General features: G+C 44.3%; 1 protein-coding gene across 13 annotated transcripts in view; it reads right to left on the reverse strand.

Moving 5' to 3' along the window:
* Positions 1–23,865, reverse strand: part of LOC119374714 (uncharacterized) — a 189,082-nt gene that overhangs the window by 42,502 nt on the left and 122,715 nt on the right. Inside the window, exons 9-14 of one of the 13 annotated variants that reach the window (XR_007414396.1) lie at positions 22,598–22,642; positions 21,004–21,060; positions 16,136–16,198; positions 13,167–13,223; positions 3,545–3,586; positions 1,406–1,513 (exon numbers count right to left, since the gene is read on the reverse strand). The exons of 8 other annotated variants lie outside the window; for them this stretch is intronic. The gene's annotated coding sequence lies outside the window, so the exon portion shown is untranslated. The remainder of the gene's footprint in view (positions 1–1,405; positions 1,514–3,544; positions 3,587–13,166; positions 13,224–16,135; positions 16,199–21,003; positions 21,061–22,597; positions 22,643–23,865) is intronic. 4 more of the 13 variants (XR_007414395.1, XR_007414397.1, XR_007414400.1 and 1 more) reach the window with 4 other exon arrangements.

Below are 23,865 nucleotides of genomic sequence, written 5' to 3' on the forward strand. Positions count from 1 at the left end.
CGCTGGCAGCGATTTTGCGAATACATATATTTTCCATCTCGATAGGGAGAGAGAGAAAGAAAGCAAACAAAAGCAGATAGAGTAACCAGACGCACGTCCGGTTTGCTTCCCTGTATTAGGGAAAGGAATGAAGTGGCGAAAAGAAACAACGTGATGGGCTTGTGAGCTGAGATCGCAAATCAACCTGAAGCTGCTCGGAATAGCATTCAAGCGCGACTAGCCGAGGAAAGCAAAAAGGCTAATAATAAAGGTCGTTCTCTTAATGGTAAGATGATGTTTATTGGTTGGTAACAATTTTATTGAAAGTCCTGCAGAGCTTTCGCCGACAGGGCCTTGTGTGTCCCACGTGGGGACGTCGAGGCCTTACCTCAGCGCTGCCCTGCGAGCCTGGTCAGAATATTTTATGGCAAAAAGAGATTAACGCATGCTCTTTCGACATGAAAAAGTCCTTGAACAAGGGCTTCTCTGGAGCAAACGTTTCGACAAGTGATTTTGTCTTCTTCAGGACAGCAACTGTATTTAATCCGTGTTATATTTACCATGTTATATCTGCAGCTATTTGGCACGAACCACTACCAATATTTGTCCTCTCTTGTATCTCGCAAGGCTTCACGAGTTATGAAGCCAACAGGATAAGAAACCAGCAGCAATGATGAACGTTGTCAATCCGGGGAGCAAAGTGACAGTCCGTGTTGCTCCATAAAAATAGCATTGACCATTCTTCACTTTCTTTTCGTTGTCGGATAGCCCAATACCTCCACGTGAGTTGCGAGACCATAATCGTTTTGGCAGAATACGGCGTACCACGGTTAGCTAAGGTCCTCCAGGCATAAAAAAATAAACTTATGGGGGTAGTGCGCCGCGTAGCGGGCTAGACGAAGCGAGGGAAACGAAAACGTCTGATTATGCGCAGGGGCACTCTGATAACAGGAATGTATGCAACCTGTCAAGCACAACACAGACAGCAAGTTAGGACACGGAAAGTGTACAGTCAAAGGTTCCAGTGGATCAGCGAAATGCTGTGACAGGCTTGCTAGTTTGTATCAATATCAACATTTTAGCACTAAAGCAAGACAGGGCAAAGCGCAATTTCCTGTCAACTTCCTTGTGTTATCTTAGTGCTAAAAAGTTGGTGTTAATGTCTGCTGGAGGTTTTTTTTTTTGTGCCTCACTGAATTCACTACTACGAATTTCACCATTTTAATTATTTATTGATATAGTAATGAAAGTGAAGACGCTTACTTTAACAGAAAATAATTCTGGTAACTTACGCTTATATTTATCCTTCTCTTGTGTAAAAAAGGTTCACTATGTTTAATACAGCATCACGTGTAAGGCACTCAATACACATCAGGCAAAAGGCAAAACAACACAATTCACAGTAGTGAGGAGTATATTCACTTACTTAATCCCATTCCCATGCCCATAGTCATGCCATAGCCCATTCCCATTCCCATACTTCCCATTCCCATCATTCCCGCGCTCACTGGGTCCATCATTCTGCCGTATCCACCTAGGAACATAAATAAGAAAAATATCCAACATTAAGCAACTGTACTGTGACGACCATATTCTCACACTTAATTGGGAAAACTTAATAAGTATTCATTTTTTATGGTGAATCTTAGCTTGAGGATGATAAGACGAAGTAGCAAACGGCCTGTGCAGCCTTACATTTAAACAGGAAGAGGAGGAAAAGTGATCGAGGGTCCGATTCATAAGGATCTTTCCAAAGTGACCATTATGCTTATTCCGTTGTAACTCTTACAAAAGAAAATTGTTTTGACTGGCATTACAGAGAATCACTATTGAGCTCATATTGTTTTACTGTTAGAGTGATGCATACTCACATTAAAAGGAAACATTAGACAAAGAAATACGAACTATACAAGCCTGGGTATGATTCGCACATGTCATTATATGTGGCAGACCGCTGTTTTAGGCGCACACGAAAGGACAATCTCATTCTCTATAATATTCCTACAAATAAATGTTATTAGATACCCGAATGAATTCTTGAAGTGCCCTGACCACATTAGGGCTGTCTAAAATATTCGCACTTGTTCAATGAAAGCACTCGTTTAAATCATATTGTGAACCTTTCGTCTGATTGCATTTCATCGTGCTTCGTGTTCTTTGTGTAGTTTTGACTGGTCTACGTGAAAAGACAATTCATGTGGTTGTTTTCTTAGTGAGTGATTCCTAGGTCTATTCACAATGGCTCCTAAGGTTTTTCTCGGACATGGTACAAAAGAGATGGCTTGACGGTAAATGAGGCATCGTACAGCATTTCCAGTTACATCACTGTTTAATGATCATCGTCATATTGTAGCACGAAGACGTGTGGCACAACAAATCGAACCTAGCCCTCCACGCGCAGGACGCAGGAACTGTATGATTCCATCACCGACTCACTGATGCAAGTGTGCATGCAACCGGTTTGAGAAGCCTTCAAAATAATACGGAATGGTCAGCAGCCGATGCTAACCCCCTGCGAATCGTTTTTGCTTGTGGTATACATCCGAGCTATCGTTGTAGAAGCAAGCATGAGTTATTAAATATTGAGCTTAGTTGAGCACCGATTGAGAAATTTGCCGTTCCTGTAGTTGTCGGTGGCATGTGAACATGTAACAAATGACCAGCAGGTGATTCCTATTTCCACTGATATCTTGTTGCTTTCAATGTCACTTATAGCTTGGTCCGACGAATATGAAGTCGGCTACTCCTCCTTGCTATTGTCATACGAATAGCAAGTTGGCTACTGCGTCTACAGCCTGTCACGAAGCCTACACTCTGTCTTCTATAGTCTGTCACGATCTATACAACCAATTTATGCGATGTACTGCTGAGCCGTTCCCTGATATCTCGCCATCATCATGCAAAATACTTAACAATCTTGCATAGCAACCTTAGCCTGTCAAAGACATCTCTAGACCTTGCGCGTGTGATTCTGTATGAACCATTGGAGAAAAAATGATGAGCCTTAAATGTTTACATGGATAACACTTTGTAGAAATTATTGTCAAAAGATTACGACGGCATGAAAACAAACGAAACAGAAACATCATCTGAAGAGTACAAGGTATTTCCCAATCGGCGTTCTCATGTTACATCTGGATGGTGAATACCTGGCTGAAGCAACGTACACACAAAAAATGACGTGATGAAAGTTTGTTTTGCTTCAATTGTGTTCTTCTGGTTATCGACATTCACTTATTAATATCGGCAGCATTCGTCCTTGCTGCTTCGAAACCTTCGTTGAAATGTAACTTAGTCATTTCAGATTTGACTTTAAAGCGAATGTTCTTGTAACAGTTCCCTCGTAAGAGCTTACACTTGCCGACTTAACTCTTACGTGACAAAGACCAAAGGAGGCACAGCCAAACGTCTGTAATAAAATGTACGGCGCATATATATAATATAGGGCATTGCAAGTAGAAGTTCATTCATATATGAATGAACTTCCACTTGCATGCAATGTCGTTTCTTGTTCTGATTTAACAAACCAACAGTGACGTTCGAAACAAGATAGTGTTGCACTCACCCATTCCGCCCGTCATTTCCATGTTGTTCGTGCCTCCGGAACCTAAAAAGATAAAGAACATTAATGTCGGGTTCTCCAGGTGCGCACAATTCACAGGTTCAAATAACTTACTCCAATTACTCCGCTACACAAGAAGTTTTGCAAAAGTCCTGCAACGTCCTTGACGGTTGCCACAAAGGCAGACTACGCCCGACCACTCATCATATAGATTTTCATCGTCCTGGTAATATAATTCAACACCTAGTTTCTCAACAACGCCGCTCAGCTCCTGATGTCGGCTGCTCCGGGCGAGCGCATTCGAGACGAGTTTTCGTTGCTCACTCGTTTTTATGTAATTTTAGGTGCGGAAAAGCATTCCCGCCTCGACGTAGAATTCATGTCTGAAGACGATATATGCCTGACTGTCATAGCATATTAATAAAAAAAACGCCAGGCCTGCGCTGAAACCGCAGCATAGTCACAGCGAAAGCTGGAAGAGCAGCGTTTCTAGAGCCCGTTGTAAGCTCTCTTGGGTCTACTAATACAAGTACACCAGCAAGGTACCCACTACGCCATAAATCACAATTTTTGTGAAGTTGGGAAGCACCTACTAAGCCAATATTCGTCATTCTGCGGAGAAGCGAGACATCCGCTGCACGTCTGTAAGGCACTATGCGCCCTTTGTTGAAGCGACGACTAATGACGATGAAGAAATATGGCTCAGCCCCATGGAGGAAGGAAAAATAAGGAGAGGCCCTGACGTCACGTTCGTGAAGCCTGCACATCGCAAACACCCGCATCGCCTCCTAGCGAAGGATCCTCGAAACATTTCGCGACTTCCGCCGTGTCGTTTGGAAGCGCATGCGCGATTCGAGCCTTTTTTTTTTTTTTTCGCCGTGCAAGCGGCGCCGCCGCCGCGGCGCAGTCGATTCACGCGTGCTGCTCCTTGTGTGTGTTCTTTAGGAAAGCTACGCAATGCCCAGCTGTTGCGTATGGTTGTGTATACCCGGTGCAAATCGCGTGCACTGCAGAAAGTACCGGTTGTCACTTTTCATGTGTACGTACGCGTTCGCTTCATTGCTGATCACTAATGCATGGTATATGCATGCGAAGCTCTCGGATGTGCGCTCTGTTGCTTCTTACTCATTGTGTCAACTCAGAACACACGTGAACTTTTGTTTTTGGCGTCTGACGCGCCGTACATAACATGCGCCGAAGGCATCGTACGTTTTTAGAGGCTGTGTCGTTCAACGAAAGGGCAATAAACTTATGTTGTTGTTATCGGACTACGCGATGTATGTATTGTGCGGTGTGCACTCGCTACGTGCTTGTTGTTGTGTGCGTACTGGAATTACAAACTTTACGTGCACGATCGCGTATACAATACAGCGGTGTCCTCTTTTCGACGTGAAGTTACGTCAACTATAGGTTGGCGTTGCGTCAAATAGCTACAACGCTCACTCCATATACACGAACAAAGAACCGCTAATCCGGCAACAGATCGGGAAATCGGGCTACGAGAAAGGGAAAGTCTAACGCCCAGCAGAACGCGTAAGTCACTGCTGGGTGAGTTCGAATACGATGATGCAGGGTCTGAATGTTTTTGATCACGGCACGTACCGGTATTCTGTACTGTTGCACAAAAACGCTCCACGAAGAATTTCAGCACGCAGCGCTCGGGCCTGCCACGCACGAACAGCCTGGTAAACGTCTGCTTGCAATATTTTACTGCGTGCGAACCGCACAATACGCGCTAAGTTTACGCCGGGACTACAAATCTGCGCAGAAGCTAATCACCGCGGAGAGCACGCCGCGGGGCGTCTGCTGTTTTGTTTGCCCCATACCGGTTTGTTTGCCCCATAAATCTGACGTCACTTCCGCCACACTTTTCGCAATGCATTGAAATACGATAGGGCCTCTCCTTAGTATTCCTTCCTCCATGCTCAGCCCTTTGTAATGGGTTGGAAGCTTTAAACGGCCCATCAGTTATGTAATTTGCATGGGGTGACGCCCGGTCGCTATTTCCCTCTCCCTCCATGCCGTATAACATACGTTGACGTGGGAGAGAGAGGAGGGGTGAAGAACTTTATTAAGACCCCGAGGAAATGGATCATGCGCTTATGGGCTTCCTTGGCAAGAGCACTTGCGAGGAACCCACTTCGCTATAAATCATTGTAATTTTTTAGAAGTAGGGAAGCAGGCACTGTGCCATTTTTCATCATTCTACGGAGAGCCGTGCTACGTGCTAAACGCATTTAATGCATCGTGTGCACTTTGTTGACGCTGTGCCTGATGATGATGAAGAATTATGGCGGAGCCCTTTGTAATGGGTTGGAAGCATTCAACAACCTACTCGTTGCGCAATTCGCATTGTGTGACGCCTGGTTACAGAATTTGCGTAGTGCGACGCTTGGTGCTTATTTTACTCTTCTACCACGCTATATTGCATATATTATTCTGGTTCCTTCCCGACATGAAGCCTGTATAGGGTCTTTTTGCAAAGCAGATTCAAGTAAAATCGTTATGATGCAAGTGCTGCTTTACTGCGGCAGTTAATGAATGACCACAATCTAATAGATGTGAGAGAGCATGCGCCTTCCTCGTTAAGGTTTACGCACTTTCAAGGGGTATCTCATGCTCGGCTTGACCATGTGTATGTCTCTATAAGCCTCTGGTCTCACGTTCACAACTATGCTGTAAAGCCTATATTTTATACAGACCATTGTTTAGTAGCTGTTTCACGGGGTCCTCGAAAATTTCGTAAGGTTCCTCCAAACTGGGAATTATGGAAGCTAAACGTACAGCTCCTGCAGGAAGAATGTTTTGTAAAACTAGTCAAACAATTACTCCATGAGGTAACAGAATATCGACAGCTGCCGATGTCTTCTCAATGGGAAATGTTCAAAGAAAAAGTTAAGTACGAAGCGATTGGTATCTCATACGAGCTAGCCCAAAGAAAAAATGCTGAAAAAAGTTATCTTTATGATTTACTTAATAAGCTGCATGCTTTTGAAAGCCAGGAGCCGGGGTTGTACGGCGACGAAATAAATATAGTCCGAGCACAAATACAAAAACATGATACGGAATCATACGGAGGGGCAATGATTCGTTCACGTGTTATTCGTTTCACTGAAGATGAACCCACCAAAAGAGCTCTTGGGGATGAAAAGCGATACGCGCTTTCCAAACAGATATTGCAAATTGAATCATGCGGTACCATATGCATAGAGACACAGCAAATAAGAGCGGCATTTGAAGATCATTACAAGAACCTGTTCACTGCGTCTGAGTTTCTGGATGACTACGAAGAAAAAGCTGACCGCTTCATTACTCTAATGCCACATTTACAGGAGGATGATCGGCTCACCGTTGAGGGGCCTATAACTAAGGAGGAAATTAAGTTTGCAATCGGAACTTTGCAGAAAAACAAAACTCCAGGTCCAGATGGCCTTAGCGCTGTATTTTACGTGAAATTTCAAGAACTTCTCATTCCTTTTCTTGAGCCACTTTTAAAGAAGCCTACGAATGTGGCGAACTTTCTCCTTCTTTCTATAAAGGACATACAACTTTGATCCCGAAAAGTACCGACAGTGAAGTATTAAAGAGAGTACCTGGATATAGGCCGATATCTTTATGTAACGTTGATTATAAGATATTTGCGAAAATACTCACGAACAGGTTGCAAACAGTGATTACTAAATGTGTAGGTGGTGGTGGTGAAAACATTTATTGACAGAATTTCTGCGGAGAAGCTCCGGATATGCGGAGGTTCTTGACTTGCGGTGGGGGGTCCCTCAGTCCAGGGCTCCGCTCGCAGCAGCCGCTCTACGGGCCCGGTCAATTAGACTCAGCTGATCATCCAGGTTCTCGCTGGCCAGCAGCTGTTCCCATCGCTCCGCTGTGGGATTTTGTATCTGAAGAAGAGCTACCTGATTCATGCTACCATCAATACACTCAAGGACTGACCGTGCTATATGAATGTTCGTTTGTATAGAGCGGCCTCGAATGCCACATGTTTGGTGGGCACCTACACATTTAGTATCGGGGGTAAGGCGTTACGTGGGCATGCCAGGCCATTACAGCCTTACCCCCGATACTAAATGTGTAGGTGCCCACCAACATGTGGCATTCGAGGCCGCTCTATACAAACGAACATTCATATAGCACGGTCAGTCCTTGAGTGTATTGATGGTAGCTTGAATCCGGTAGCTCTTCTTCAGATTGACCTTGCTAAGGCTTTTGATAAGGTACGGCACGATTTTTTGTTCCGACTGCTAAGACATCTTCAGTTAGGAGATGTATTGTACAATGGCATACCACTTTGTTATAAAAGATGCACCACAAGATTAATTGTGAATCGCACGCTTTCAGGTATCATAGAGGTAAATTCGTCAGTTCGTCAGGGGTGTCCACTCTCACCTTCGCTTTTTGTAATATATTTGGAACCACTCTGTATAAGTGTGCTGTTTAATTATATGAAGCCGAGGAGATTAAAGTTTTAGCTTACGCAGATGACATTGCCTTCTTTTGCGCGGATAAACCGAGTGTCCAGGAAGCAGTAAACACTACTATGTGTTTTTGTGAAATTTCCGCAGCTAGTTTTTGAAAGCCAGATTCACGCTAGAGTACTTGTACAACGTGGACAGAAAGACGCTAAACGCCGCACTTGTAAACACCCTTTTCCCCGAACCTGTTTACCGACAGCAATATTTATCTAAATCTGGTCATGATGTATTCTGCCGTGTACGTAAAATGTGTATATCGCCAGCTGTGAAAACGTTTTTCTTTAAGATGCACACATCCACTTTACCCGTAAAGACATGGCTTCATGGAAAAGGGATATACGTGCCCTGGTCTGTAAATTGCAGGCTATGCAACGAGCCTGAAACAATCGAGCATTGTTTTATTCATTGCCGTGATGCATAAGAAAAAAAAGCACCGGCATGGCACAGAGGTTGGAATACCGGGCTCCCACGCAGAGGGCCCTGGTTCGAACCCTCGTTCCATCCTGGATTTTTTTTTATTTTCGTTTTTTTTTTCTTATTTCGAGCGATAGTGGTTACAGACACCGGCGGCAGCAGCGGCGGCGGCGGTGGACAACTACGGCGCCAAAAACGGTCGCTGAAATGATCTCATAACAGCTTTCGCTGTAATAGCTATTATATAAAAAAAGTGCCCTGTATGTAGATTGATAGTGGGCAAGTACTGCCTCGGTAACGCCGAGATAAAACTGTCCCTACCAATGCACTCAGTGATAAGATATTTAATATCTTGTGCTGTAGGGATATTCTGTCATTAAACGTACGTTTGGGGACAATCACGTGCTATAGCAGAGTTCGTGAAGACGGCTGCTGCGCTCACATATAGTTCCAATGTGATATTGCTCGTTTCCGGTTGCGGCTGAGATATTGGTACATGAGCGCAAACATGTATGTACAGGAAACGCATACATGTGATGCATTTGTGACAAGATTAGGAGGGTAACTGTACTCTACACTTGCTTGTAAATATTGATGGATGCAACCCAGTTGAGTAAGTAAAAAACACGGTGAAATAAAAGGAACTCTCACCAAGAAACATATTGAATTGCACAAAAATCGTGAAGCTTGTTTGAAGGGGTCGGTACTGGCCACGAACCCTGAAGTTTTTTTTTTTCTATTTGTTCAAATGACCATACTTCTCGGGGAGTGTTTGGTTTATTTTACCATGAAACTATGCTGGAGTTGGCGACGTGGTTACAGAAAATGACGACCGCTCTTTTACATGCTTGCACCGTTCACTTCAAATTCCATTGTTCCTTAGAGTGATGCAATACTTCCACAGCGTCATACCAGAATAAATCGTGAAAATTTTCCGTCAGCTTTATGTCGCCTCAGCGCTAGCCCTACTGGAGGTAATATCTGTGAAGAATATATTGCTGGCGTGTAAATTCGGTCCAATTCTCCCAGCAGCGAAAATACATTTCTTGCCACCTGTTTGAAGCTTTTATGTGAAAGGCTCCCAGTATCAAACTACAAACAATTTTTGAGACTTGCTTAATGCAGCGCCTCCGAACAGATTGCATAAACTTCGATGGCAGGCGAGGACGCCGAAAGCTGAATTTATTGCATCAGCAACATAAACGAAAGTTTATGGCCGGAATGCCGCCTTATCCAAGTTATACGCGCCACTGCAACAAAGCATGGCGCAGACAAAAGTGTCATTGTTGCCCATTTTTACGTCAGTTGAGCCTTTTGAACAGCTAGAACACTCTTATATAGTACCTATATTTAATATATCTGCACTTGCATTCCTTCCAAGCGCCATACCAACCATTACGATTGTTGCAATTTAACATGCCTATATGGGTCTTTGTTGCACGACCAGTATGCAAAGTTCGAGAATTTTAGACAATTGTGTCAGGCTGGCACTCCACAGGGGATGCATATAATTTTAAAAGATACAGTTGTATGCGCAAAGGTTGTGAAACGTGATGGAGACCCGGCAAAGATGGTGAAAGCTTCCTTGTTATAGATCAACCAGCGGAGCAGTTCAAAGTTATTTGGAGGAATGGGGCGATTCAACATGGATTTGACTGGAAGTTTCCGTGACGCAGTTCAGGTAGTTTTTTCAGCAGACGTTGGTGGCAGCTGAGCGCTATTGTTTACGCAGTATAGAACACCTGTGAGGCAGGCATGCATTTTTCTGCTGGAAAGAATAGCGAACGCTGTAGTAGCTTTGCGACGTTTATGCTTTCTTTTTAACATCGAAGCTGTTGTTACTCGCCATTCTTTGTGCGGTGTCGCCAGAGAACTCCCAAACTAGGTATGTGTCACAGGAATTGGGCAAGCACCGCTATCTTGTACATCAAGTGCGAGTGTGAAAGGAAAACGAACACGGCAAAAGAGAGCTAGAAAGAGATAGATAGAGTGAGATAGAAAGCAAAGAGAAAGAAAGAGAGAGAGAAAGAAAGCGATAGAAAAAAGGAGGTTGAAAAAATACACAAATAAAGGGAGAAAAAAGGAGACAACGAGAAAAATAGAGAGAAATAAAAGGAATAATGATATACAAAACAGAGAGACAGCAAAAAAACACACACAAAAGAGATAAAAAATCAGAGAGCAAGACAGAAAAAGAAATAAAGAGGAACGAATAAAGATAGAGAAAGAAGCAGATAGAGAAAGGAAAGGAAGACAGGAATAAAGATAGAAAGCGCGAGAAAGAGAAAGAAGTAGATAGAAAAAGAAACAGATACAAAAAACTAGATACAACAAAGAAAGAAAGAAAGAAGAAAAGAACGAAAGGGAGAGAAATAAAGAGACAAGGAAGGCCACCGAGCTGTGCTTTTACTTCAGGCTTGGAACAACTATAGTGCAAAGCTGGCATAGTTTTTTATCTCTTAGAAAGAAGTGATCAATCTGAAGGGTTTGTGGTAGTCATGGATAAGTTTATGTAACCAGGACGCTTGAGGGTACACACTTCACTAGCTTTTTTTTTACAGCGAAAGCTGTTATGAGATCACAACAGCCGATTTTGTAGTTGTGGCTGTCTGATGCCGCTACCGCAGTACGTAACCGCTCTAGGGCTAAAGAGAGAAAAAAAATACCCTGAATCAGGAGGAACTTAAACCCAGGCCCCAGGGTTGCCGTTGGTGGCTACTTTACGACCCCGTCTGTCGGCAAAAAATTAGGTTGGCGCCATGGCTACTTTCTGGCTACTTTGGAATTCTATTTTTTCACATGTAGTAGCCATTTATCTTATAATTTGCAAATAAAATACCAAGCAAGATTAACAACTACCCGCTCTTTCCAAGCTTTCCTGATGTGTCAGCCGATGCATGCGCATGTCCTACCCCGCCAGCTGTCTGGTGCTTATCGAGGCATCTCAGCGCAACGTGCTTGCGCGCCGGCCAAGGCAGAGAGGCGAAGTACTTAAAACCGCCGAGAATTCGGCGGTTTTATAAGTTTAAGTAAAAGTAAAAAAAAGAAAAGTTGCACAATGCAACTTGCACATTAAACATGGAGTTTAAGTGCGTCTATTGGCTCGGATGAAACTGACCAAGTTCCGTGCATGTTGGCAAACGCATGGCTAGCATGTTGTTCACGCTGCCCGCCATCGATGCTGACGCTACGGGCCGGTTTCAAAAGCTGACGCACAGCATCTGTTCTCATGTGATCTTGTCAAAAACAGAGATGCGCAACAAAATAAAGGAGGAGCGAATATTTATAAGGATATAGCACTTCTTGAAGCTCGACTGTGGTTACGCTAACTACTAATCATTTTCGGTCTGCGACCGCAAGCACGCCTGCTTGAAGTCGCAGTAAGGTGGCTGGAATGCTCCACTCTTTGTCTCTGGCCATGACGCTGTCTATTCTACCGTGATTATACGCAAGCGAACGGAACTTATAATTTGTTCATTTATTTGCAACTTGCTAATTGCTTGAAGACCGAGAAAGAGGGAAAGAATTATGCTCTTATTTCTGTTTTGTTACTGAATCAAAATGACATTGTTCCCTGTGCAATAATAAAAACTCTTCATAATACCGCTTTTCTACCATTTTCCTACAAGTTTGGCGATGAGATGAAATGACAAGGCTTCTTTGGCTACTTTTAGCTTGAACTATGGCTCCTTTTCGAATGTACCCAATGGCAACCCGGCCAGGCCCCCTTGCGGGGCCGTCGAGCATTCTACCACAGAGCCACGCCGCCGCTTGGATATCATACTAGCCGGCCCATCTCCCTCGCTCGGAGGGCGCATTCAATAACATACCGCCGAGTGTTAGACCTTCCATCGAATGCTGCTCAACCAGACAGTAAACGCCCCGCTCGTCTTCAACGAGCATGAAGGAGCGCGGAAGGAGGGGGGGGGGTAGGGGAGGTGGGGGCGTATTGTTGTTCGAGCAGCAACTGTGAACTTTGATTATAAAGGCGCGGTCTCGATCGCTGGCGCGTGCGCTATCTCGGCAGGCATCAGCGGCACGGCTCGTACCCTTCTACGTCCTGCACTTTCGACGCGAAGAGACTGCTAAAAGCGCAGCTCTCTCTGGAGCGGCCGTATTCTTTTACACCAGCGTTTTGTAGAGTTACGCTAGATCGAATGCCAGCCTTACTTCGTATGACAATACAATTTGTTGCTATCGCATTCATTGCTTCGCCCTTGCGATGAAACTGTGATTTTTTTTCTCAGCCAGCCATTAGTTCAGTGGGTGTGAGATTCATCGAGAAGCTTGTTCACCAGTACTTTGGCATGTGACGTCATGACGTCCTATGGTGACATCACCACATGGTGATTTTTTGTGATCGTTTTGACGCCGAAGGTCACTTTTCGCGTTTGACGAGGTATCTAAGGCTTTCACCTTAACAATTATAAACGTGAAAGCCTTGGGGAACAATCTTGTCTGTTCGTCCTCTGTATGGTAGCATAAGAGTGCACCTTTAAGAAACTCGATGTCACTGACAATATCTACGATGGCAGGTGCAATGACCATACTAATATGAACTCACACCAAAAGATGCTGCCTAAGTTTTTTTAATGTGCAGTTCAAATATGTCTGGTTTCTAGTTTAAGAGATGGCCTAAAATCATGTGGTTTCCAAAGTAAATCTATTCTGCGCGCACTTACCAACAGGTTATTTCTCTACGTATATGTGGCAGCTGCACTTACCCATTGCTACACTTCCATTGTGCAGTGTCCCGGCTTCTGGCAGCATGTTTTCATTGCCTATGAACATAAAAAATGCGCATGTGATAGATGACACGGCAACGGAAGCTTCTAGGTTGAATATACAGGTTCGTCCACATTTACTGGAAATACTTTATTACTATTCAGACTGGTATACTTCAAATATTTATTCCGCTACCCGGCCTAGTGCTCTGCGCAATGCACGTTGTAACAATCTTAATAAATCGAAAGGTAGTATTCTTATCCTCATACTGAAAACCAGATGCAATTAGCGCTAAGATTACCAAAGGGTTAACGGACAACCACCCGTCTGTAGCGCGAAGCCCCAAGGAAATCGATGCGGATTTCTCACAAAGGAAACTTTCTTAGTTCAACAAAAATTCGTCCTGGACCAAGGGATCGAACCCGGTAGCAACGCCTTTCCGCGGCGGACGCACTATCAATTGAGCTATCCAGGTTGCTAGCAAATGGCAGCGCGAGGGTGAATCTTCACAGTTGTGGAAACGCTCTGAAACTTTTTTATTTCTCTAGACAATTCTTCCTAGATTACGGTGGCCTTAGCTCTGCACTCCGGCGATGATGTTCAATATGTCAGCAATCGTGCGAACTCCCAATAGCGCTCTAGTTGCAGCATTCAGCGAAATACATTCTGAAGGCGGCATTGGCATCTTTTCGCGTTACACGAGAAATATTGCTTTTTTTATCAATGCGTTTGCAAATTTATACAAATTCATAGCTTGCAGTACACTAGCATCACGTATTGCAATTGCAATCCACAAAACACGCCGGTCATAAGAAGCATTTTAGTGTCATGTGTGACCCATGTTTAGCACAGATGTCTAATGGCCCCAACAATCACGCACTCTCATATTAACATTTGTGGTAAGTACCACTACAATCTTCAGCACAGATGTCCAAATTAATTGAGAGCACAGAACATGGGCCTTTTCAGAAAACAATCTCCTACTGAAGAGAGAGAGAAGAAAGGAAAGACAGGGAGGTTAACCAGACGGACGTCCGGTTTGCTACCCTGCACTGGGGAAGATGGATAAGGGGGAGAAAAGAGAGACAGAGGAAGAGAAGAGAGATGGACGAAATCACGAGCACACTTGGTGGAGCACATCCAGTCTGCAGGTGGTCCCTCAAATTTGTTGAGTTCAGCTACTTCAGTAGCGGTTCAGTTGCCTTCTGCGCTCTCGAAGCACATTTCCAAGGTCCCAGAATCTTGTCTACAGAAAATAGCCTGGCCTCCAGTTGGGCCAAAAAAATTCGGCCGATCTCACGCGTTGTGGGAATCGGTTTCATGCGAAACAGTCAGCTAGTACTTCTATCCTGTACTTTATGGGTTTGAGCTAAGCGTTACGAGGTGGATCGACGTGTTTTTGTAAGTGTAGTAGCTGTGTGCGCATCCCGGGCTTACTAGACACGTCGACAACACTGGCGTTAAAAGGGTAATTTATTTTAGAATAACAGAGAGCTGAGCTGGTTGGTTAACTAGTTAGCTAGTTAACTGTAATTTATGATGCGACATAACGTCAGCCCTCACGTTAGAGTACATACGTCAGTATTAACGAAGCTAAGTGCACTTTATTTTGCAATCATGTCAATATCACACGTAACTTTCGTTAATGCATTCCACCGGGGTCGAGCAATGCTTCAATATAGCTTGCTCAATCATAGGAATACAAATGTAATGTTTATTAGACTCCTATAAAAAGTGGAGCCAACACTGCAGCCATAGACGTTAATCTGATATGACGCCTGCATCGTAGGAATACGTATGAAGTGTTTATTCCTTTCTTGTAAAATTAGATAGCCATCACGACAAACACAACTGACGTTGCACCGACATTACGTCTGCATAGGCTGTTTTTCCAAATCAGTTTTAGACCTGGCTTTGTGGTAGAACACCTGACTGCCACGCAGAATCCTTGGGTTCGATTCCTGCTGAGATCCTAATTCTTATTTTTTCCATTCGTCTGATCGACGCTGCCGATGGCTGTTTTGCTTAACACTCTCTCAATTAAATGAACAATGTCTGTACTCGCCGTTCCTGGGTAGATATAAACTGTCAATCACGTGTGGCGCATACCCGTACACCGCAGCCCGTGGTATACGGGTATGTGCCACACGTGTCTGCAGGAAAGGGTTTGACGACGTACGCGACAGGATCTTCATGTTATTGATGTCACGACCCGACAGTCATATTCGTCAAATCCTCTTACCCTCCCATGCAATTTTGGTCTACACCAAGGTAAGGAGGCGATCATGAGAACACTCAGACGTAAGCGGATAGATTAGATAGATAGATAGATAGATAGATAGATAGATAGATAGATAGATAGATAGATAGATAGATAGATAGATAGATAGATAGATAGATAGATAGATAGATAGATAGATAGATAGATAGATAGATAGATAGATAGATAGATAGATAGATAGAAACCCTCAAAGTACCAAAGGTCCGCTAAGAAACGCTTCGCATTTAAAACATCTGGAGTGCGATTGCTGGGCGTCATAGCGAGCGCAGCTGCACAGGACGTGTTCGATTGGCTCTTCGGTTCCGCAGGAGTTGCATGTAGAGGAGTTGCATTGTACGCCGTGGCGATGCGAAGTGAGTATGGCTTTGTGAATGCAACACCTAACCAAATGCAGCATAACAGGGTCGCATCAGAGCGGGAAATTTAAGATGGTACCTGTAGCTTCAGCGAAAGATCATGTTTATGTAGCTGATACCTCTTGGAATTTTGTAGACGAGAATAACGTGCGTGTAAAATTTCAATATAGTGGTTCCGATACCACTATCAAGGACTGACGCGCCAACATAACTCCTACATAAGCGTTTCGAACTCTGTAAGAACACCAGTTTTGTAAGGGCGCTGTATGGGATAAATGCACGCACACTTTAACAGGATTCCAATTTTCAAGCTTGTGGAAGCTTCACTTACCCTCCATCCCTGTTTCACTGTGGTTTCCTGCAGGACTTGTTGGCATCTGGCTGCTCCGTTGCCCTGAAATATGTGACCAAATTCGTCGTTGGTGACCAAGTGCCAAAGTAAGCCATATATATTTCTCGGGTAAGATGCTGCATATCGACAGGCCAACTGTGAATCATGAAACCTTATGGACACATGAACGCACACATGAGAAATCGTTCTTGGAGGGAACCGTAATTTTAAACGACACTACGACACAGCATATTTCCTTTGTGATGGTATGTTAGTTGAAACTACGGAACTTACACTATCCGAATCCTTGATGCATCGTTATGGCTGTCACTGTAATCCAAGTGCTCAGCACGGAGCACTGGGCACGGATGTTTTTTGCGGTTTAAGTAATTTCAACTTGTTATATCTTTTTGCAATGTGCTTTGAGCGTAGTTAAGGCATAATGCAACATTCCATTATTCAAGCATTCTTTTTTGAGTATTACCACAACCATTCAACCAGTCTAGCTTTCAATGCACCGCTTAGGTCTCCCAGCTGGTGACATACTTGTTCAATAATTGTGTTATTCGAGGTTATAAGTACTGCACAGGCCAAACTTGGCGCTCCGACAACGAACCCATTCAAAGGAGATGACAGCTATAAGCGGAACTTTTAACGGAATTCAATACACTACCTGTTCTGTTTCTAGTATTGATTCTTATCTTACACAATTTAGCTCCAAGCCATTGTTTACACGCTATAACCTGCGTACACCGTGCAAAACCATTACCGGAAAGCAACGCCACAATATTTATTTCAGCTTCCTTGTACTCCTATACATTATTTCATGTGTTCTTTATTGCATAAAGCAATAGTAATCAGGACAGTGCTTCTTCTTCATGGGCACTTGAAATGTGCTAAAGCATTATACGAAGAAGCTTACGAAGAGTATGGTTATACAATTCGAAAGTAAAGATATCTTTGATGCTTAACTCAGGTTCGACAAACTTACGAAAGCGGACCTAACTAAAAGTGCTCTCGTAGTACGTGCTGTAACTTGACATCGTCATCCATGAAATCCCATATTTTTCAAGTTCTTACAAACTTTGATACCCTTCAGAAGGAACTTTTTGTGCTTGCTCGCGGGCTAGTCGGTTTCAAAACATTATAACGAAAAACAGCGCAAGAAGGCCTGCATGGAATGCGCACACACACGAGCGCTGTGTGCACACAGTCTCGCTGCGCTCGTGTTCCGTTTACCGTTTTCCTGTACAATATTGCAAAAAGAGTATTAAAACTACGTGCGGGCTTCGCTTTGCATAAACAATCTCACATCTCTCGTGTGCCTCCCTCGTGCATCAACTGGACCATTGCAATGGCATGTTCTTAGCTTTCGCGCCTTGCCAAATAGGAAAAAGAAAACAAACATATCCTGCTGGCAAAATGTTTTTAACTTTGTCTCAGTCCTGGGGTGCTATGCAGGATGGCCCGAGCTTCTCGGGCACACGAGTTTGCTCCGAGCTTGCATTACGGCGGTCATGACAGGAAGACAGTGCGGAGCACACGATAGCAGCGTTGATAAAAACGGCTACAAGAACGAGAATGGCGTCACGAAGGCATGCGCGGCATTTGCGGCGGTTTTCAAAGGAGCACCGCGTGCGAACGCGTCAGCGCCGCCACTCAGTCAACATTATGACAGTGCAGCGACGTCAGCGTGATTGTCGCGCTATCTTTTTGCCAACTGATCATCGCGCCTCCCATGGGCGTGTTCGTGGGCGTTTGTCCTCCTTCGGAAAATGCTTTCGTTCCACCTGCAGCATGGAAATTTCCACTCTCGAAGGCAACAAGAGCGAAGACGCAGCACTCTGGTGCAGCTCGTTTCGCTTCTCTGGAATATTACAGATAAATAAACGGACAGGTTACTTCTATACTTACATTACACGTCTGAAGATTTTATTGCGATAGCAATTATATGGACAGTCTCGGCTGGATTTTGCCGTCGCCGTCGCCGCCGTCATGCACCGTATATGTATAAGTATGTATATATATATATAAAAGCCCCAAAGAAAAATAATTCAGAAAAATGCTTCCGAAGCGCGGAATCGAACCAGGGACCTCTTGCTTCGCAGCGAGTGGCGCTATCCACTACGCCACGAAACGCAGACCCTCCACGTAGCTAACGGCGAGCGTTATATACACACTCTTTACCGCTGGACGGACTCAGAGACGGCAGGCGATAATAAGCGTTTCTTCATTACTGGCGAGATGGCGCTAGGAGCCCGACGGGCGCATTTAAAAGTCGTCGGCGAGCTCGCTCGCTTCTTATATTTGCGCATGAGAGAACCTTGCCCTTCCGCTGTCTGCTCGCGCAGTTTTCTCGTGGTGAGGGAAGAGGTATGTTTCAAGCTTTCACCGTGATGTCCGCGCTCATGTTACGGCGCGTACGAATGTCACTCGAGCTCAGGCACGCCGCTAAACGAACAAACAGAAGATGAGCGCGAACTATCAAGTGTCACAGCTCTACACTTGAAACACGCTAGTTTCCTTCGCTGCTTCGGCCGCCTTTGCAACAGGAGCGCTGTTCAAACTGAGAGTATCCATTGGCGAGCCTCACTTCGTATAGCATTAATTTCTTGCTATCGCATTCATTGCTTCGCCCTTGCGGCGAAACTGTGACTTTTTTCTGTAGTAGCTAATCGGTAGAAAAAATGCCTCCACAAACAAGTGAATAGTAAACAAGTAAATAGTTCTCGCCGGAAATCCCACCAGGGGCGCTTGCTTCATAGCTGTGAGTGGTACGTCATGAGAGCGGTGAAAGTGAATGCGAGACATCGTATCCACGTGATTATATAACCTTTAGTTCTTCGTGCGTGTGTGCATAGTCTGTGCGATTAGGCTCATAGATGAATCGTGCCGCTCGCTGGCGTTGCGTCGTGAGCACTGTTCCTCGGCAAGAGGAAACGCGGTGGGCAGAACCGCCCTTCGCCGCGGGCGTCTGTCAATCAAAGTGACTTACGCGCGAACTCGGGCACAAACTCGTTGATTCCGAAAAGGCCCCAGTTCAACTCGGGACTGTCATAGTGCCGGTGTGCTTGTCAAGTGTTTTATGCGGTGGACGCTACTAAGCAGCTTCTTTGCATATAAAATAATTTGGTCAACTTAGACTACTTGTGCAAGGCTGGGGCCATCGAAGGAGCTTTGTGGTCACCTAGATTCTTCCAGCTTTTTTACGTGGCTTGTCTACTCCGTATGCTTGGTCTGCTTCGGAGTAATGACCGTGTCAGTTCGGTTTCAATATTGATGCTATTGATTAGGAAGGTCTTAACTAACATGATATTTAATGTCCTTTATTAATTGTTAATGTTTTAATTACCACGACATTAATTACCCAGGTTTAATTCGCAAGGTCCTGTATAGCACAGAGGTAATTAGCATAATACTCATTAGCACGAGCCTAATTAACACGATTTCAGTGAGTAAGGTCTTCATTATCTTGGTTTTAAGTACAGGAACCTAATTAACGTCGTGTTAATTATAACTAATTGTGGATGTTTTAATTACAGCGGCATTAATGACTCAGTTTTATTTCGCAGGGTCCTGAATAGTACAAGGTAATGAGCATAACTCTAATGAGCACGATCCTAATTAGCACGCTCCTAATTAGCGTCGTGTTAGTTAACAATAATTTATAGTGTCCTAATTACCACGGCATTAATTACTCAGGTTTAATTCGCAAGGTACTGAATAGTACAATGTAATTAGCATAATCCTAATTAGCACGACTCTAATTAACACGATCTCTGTGAGTAAGGTCTTGATTATCTTGGTTTTAATTACATGCTCCTAATAAGCGTCGTGTTAGCATGATCTTAATTGCCTTGTTCCTAGCTTTACAAGACTTCATTAGCATGGTCTTCGTAAGACGTGGCTTAGTTAGCTCGGTCTTAGCATGATTTGGCCTAATCAGCTTCGTCATAGCATAGCTTCCTCATGACTTAGCTAGGTATACCGCCGAGCCAATTAGCTAATCAGCCGGGCGCACGTGCTCTGGGAGCGAGCAGACGATGAAGAAGAGAACGACGAGGGCGCGCGCCGGCCGAGCAACGCGCTAGAATGTACAGGCCGACCATGGTGATTGTACACGTGGCCTCGGCGATTAGCTCTAGCCGCTGTGTTACAAGGCGTTCGGTCGGAACTAATCTCAGAGGACACGGTGCTGATTATCCTAAAGGATACTTAGTGCAGACATTAAACGCTTGAAAATGAATTCAAACGGCCCGCGCACACATAAAAAATATAGTTAGTAGAGCTTTCTGCCACTTTGCTTGCATGGGTGCACTTCCGTACTCAGTGGAACGACAAACAAATGAAAGAAGTTTGACGACACCACCCAACCATCTCGACCGCCCTTGACGTGACGCCGCGTTTCATCGTAACCAATGGAACGGAACGCGCGCTGAGGGATGGATTTCACCTTCTCGTACTATTATCTCGTTTAAAAGGGGGTGTCGCCAGAGCTCGGAAAGATCCCGAGTTTCGCCAAACTCGGGCCATCCTGCATAGCACCCCTGGAATTGAGTTAGTTCTTTTTGATTATTTCTTGTTCATCATTATATTATTACTTCAGCGATGACAACGAGATTACTACCGCGCAATAGCTTTGTCTCTGACAAAGCTACCTATTGGAATACGGCTGTGCCTATAATGGCTAAGCCCACTTAAGCAATGTGTATAAGAATGCGGCTATCAGAGAGCGAAGATAAGAGCACGTACACTGATTTTAACACAACACGCCACGTCACACGTGCGTCTGATCTAATGGCAGTCCTCACCGCATTTAGGCATTTCGCAAAAAACTCCTTTATGGGCAGGCGGTTGGCTGTACGCACCTGGTCTCCTTTGCTTCCTTCTTTTTTGCTGCCATTGTTTCCATCTGGGTTGATTGCCTAATACGCCCACAAAAACAGAGAAAGATAAACGCATTGCGATTATGAGTCTGACGCATCGCAAAATGTGTAAAGAACATATAAGAGTATACGCACACAGCCTTTTGAACGATAGTTCCAGATGCTGACGCACAATTATGCTACAACAGTTGTCTTTCCTCTGGGCGATGGGAGTTTGTGCGATGGGGTCGCAAATAAGTTATGAAGATCCTGCTCGCTAATCTATGCTAAAGGACGGAATAGATGGGGCACCGCCCATCACGTGCCACAGTAACATCGACGCATGTGTTACCGCACTCGCGGCATGCCTCTTTGGCACTCTCAGGGATTAAACGCCCAGAAATACCCAACACATAAGAGTGAAGAAATATATACACATAAGAGTAACAAAAATACCGAACAACGTGGTCAGGGCAACACCCATCGTCGTAGCTCAAGTGACAGAGCGTCGGACGCGCAATTCGAAGGGTTCGAAGGTCTGTTTTCCTCTACTTTAATTAATATCAGTTTATTCAATAATTGCTAGACTGCAGTTAAAAACAACAATGCCCCCAATGCTTTCCGTGGCTTAATTATGTGTTGGACCCATTTCGTTATTTCCAAGACAACAAAAACAATCCCCTCGATAAAGTCCCCTTTCGTTCTGATTGCGAGGTGTTATTGTTAAGTGAGTCAATCCATCTACTGAACGCTCGCAAGTATCAGAATTAGAACATCCCGTATTGGTAGCGCACACTCAGGTGACGCTGATTTTATCGTGCCGTTACGGACGCCTTTAAGGAATTATGTGCTGCCGATCAAGGAAACTGAGGCCGAAGTTTGTCAAAGGTGCTTGGTGTGAGCATCTGAAAAGTTGTGCGCTGGGGATTGAACAGAATTCAATTTGTCAAAACGATGACTCCAGGCTCAGGCTACTTTTGCTCGATATGCTTTGATCATCGTAGAATTATGCTTTGCAGAGTGCTATGCTGGACGCCCGTGTACTTAGATTGAGTTGCACGTTGAAGGACCACAGATGGTTGCATTGTATGGAGTCTTCCACTAAGGCGGGCCTCATGTTCATATCCAGGTTTGGGCACACAAAGCCCCCAAAATAATTATGTTAAATAGTGGTAAGGTCCTGCTTAAGTTTGCTTCCAGTTCAAGCATATTGCGATATTATTTCTTTTGTTAACACAGCTACGGCTTTAATTTTTAAGACCAGGAAGGTACTGCAGTTAGAAAACTATTACTAACAATTCTTTTTACGCCGTCCTAAGGAGGAGAGAAATGCTTTAAAGTAATGCGGGAGATGTTAGCCTGGCAATTCGTCTCACATGCCACTCCATGTCCTAAGCCGTGTTTAGTAATTAGCGTGCGATTGCAACTACCGGGTACTCTATGCACATAACGTCCACGAGCACAATTACCAGGCAGTAAACAGAAATAGAGCTTGAGAGATACTGCTCAGAGTCATTCGTGGCTTATGACTGTACTGAGCAGCCGCAGTAGATCAAAGAAGTATTGGCTTTAACGACGAGCTCGATTAAATACTCACCCACGTAATATCCCCCAGGTTTTCCAATAAGACGTGTTGGTCCCCCTAGAAATTTTATTAGCACATTAATTAACAACTGAATTAGTCACATCTTCATAGAATAGCGTGCCGTACAATGAGCAATGATGTGTCGCTTCCCGTGATTGCTCAGGGGCCAGAAGTTTGCTTGCAAAGGCAACCAGTTCAGGAGTGTAAAAGCATTTAACAAAATTCAGTGACACTTACGCATTCCTCTAAGACAATTTGAAGGCTAAAGTCGTGGGTGTCTAGCTTAACAAAATTCGTTGCTGGCCTAGTTGATTCATAAACTCCGATGTTGGATATCGCGAAATTGAAGAAGGACCACAGGTGCGCCTGCCCTGTGCCTCTGTGTTCCTTCTTTGCCCTTGTTCGATTTCGCGCTATCCAACAAGTCGTGGAGTTGGCTGTTTTACCATTCATGTTAGTCTTGCGAACGCCGCATCTTTCATTTATTAGTCACGCGAAACACCTCAAAGAAGAAGTGAATACGCACTTTGCGCGCCTTTAGCTGCTATAGGGGTCGGGGTGGTCATACGACTTATTGCACCTCACGCCGGCTCTCGCCCACAAACCATTCTCATGAACTGTCTGGGGCTTTCGCCATGAATTATCCTTGGATATCGACCTCATTTGAGGGATTGCCAGATTTAGCCGGCAACCACGCCAGTTCAATACTCCTATCGAAACTGACGGTGCACTTGCTCAATATTTGGCATTTGGAAGGATGAACGTGACCGCGGCAATGTTAATTACGGCTGTATGCGAATCACCTAGCATTTAAGTGACATTATTTTGCTCAGTTTGTTACCGCGCGACAGGATTTATATGTTTCAATTTGTGCTAGGCGAAGCATCCTATCTCCACAAAGCTAGGTTTTAACTTAATCATTTGGTTACTACTGCCTTGTTTGATTATTTTTGCGCATAGTTTTTGAGTACTTTTCACGTGGAGGAATTTGTTGGTTGGCTAGAATCTTGAACCTGTTCTAATGGTGATCATATTGAGTTCATCCAAAGGAAAAATACATGCGCAATCATTTGAACTTCCTATTATCTGAATACCGTCATTTAAGACAAGTCGAGAGGTTCTTAGTGGAGAAATAATTGCACCGCAACTAAGTCATTTGAGAGACTGAGATGATTGGTCATGTGCGGCCGTTAGATTGTCATACCTTCATTGCGTCAAACGCTAAATTACCTGCATGATTGATCTTGCTGAAGAGACCTAACCGTTAAGCACGCTTTTCA

Source organism: Rhipicephalus sanguineus, chromosome 11, assembly GCF_013339695.2.
Source record: "Rhipicephalus sanguineus isolate Rsan-2018 chromosome 11, BIME_Rsan_1.4, whole genome shotgun sequence".
Lineage (NCBI taxonomy): Eukaryota > Metazoa > Arthropoda > Arachnida > Ixodida > Ixodidae > Rhipicephalus > Rhipicephalus sanguineus.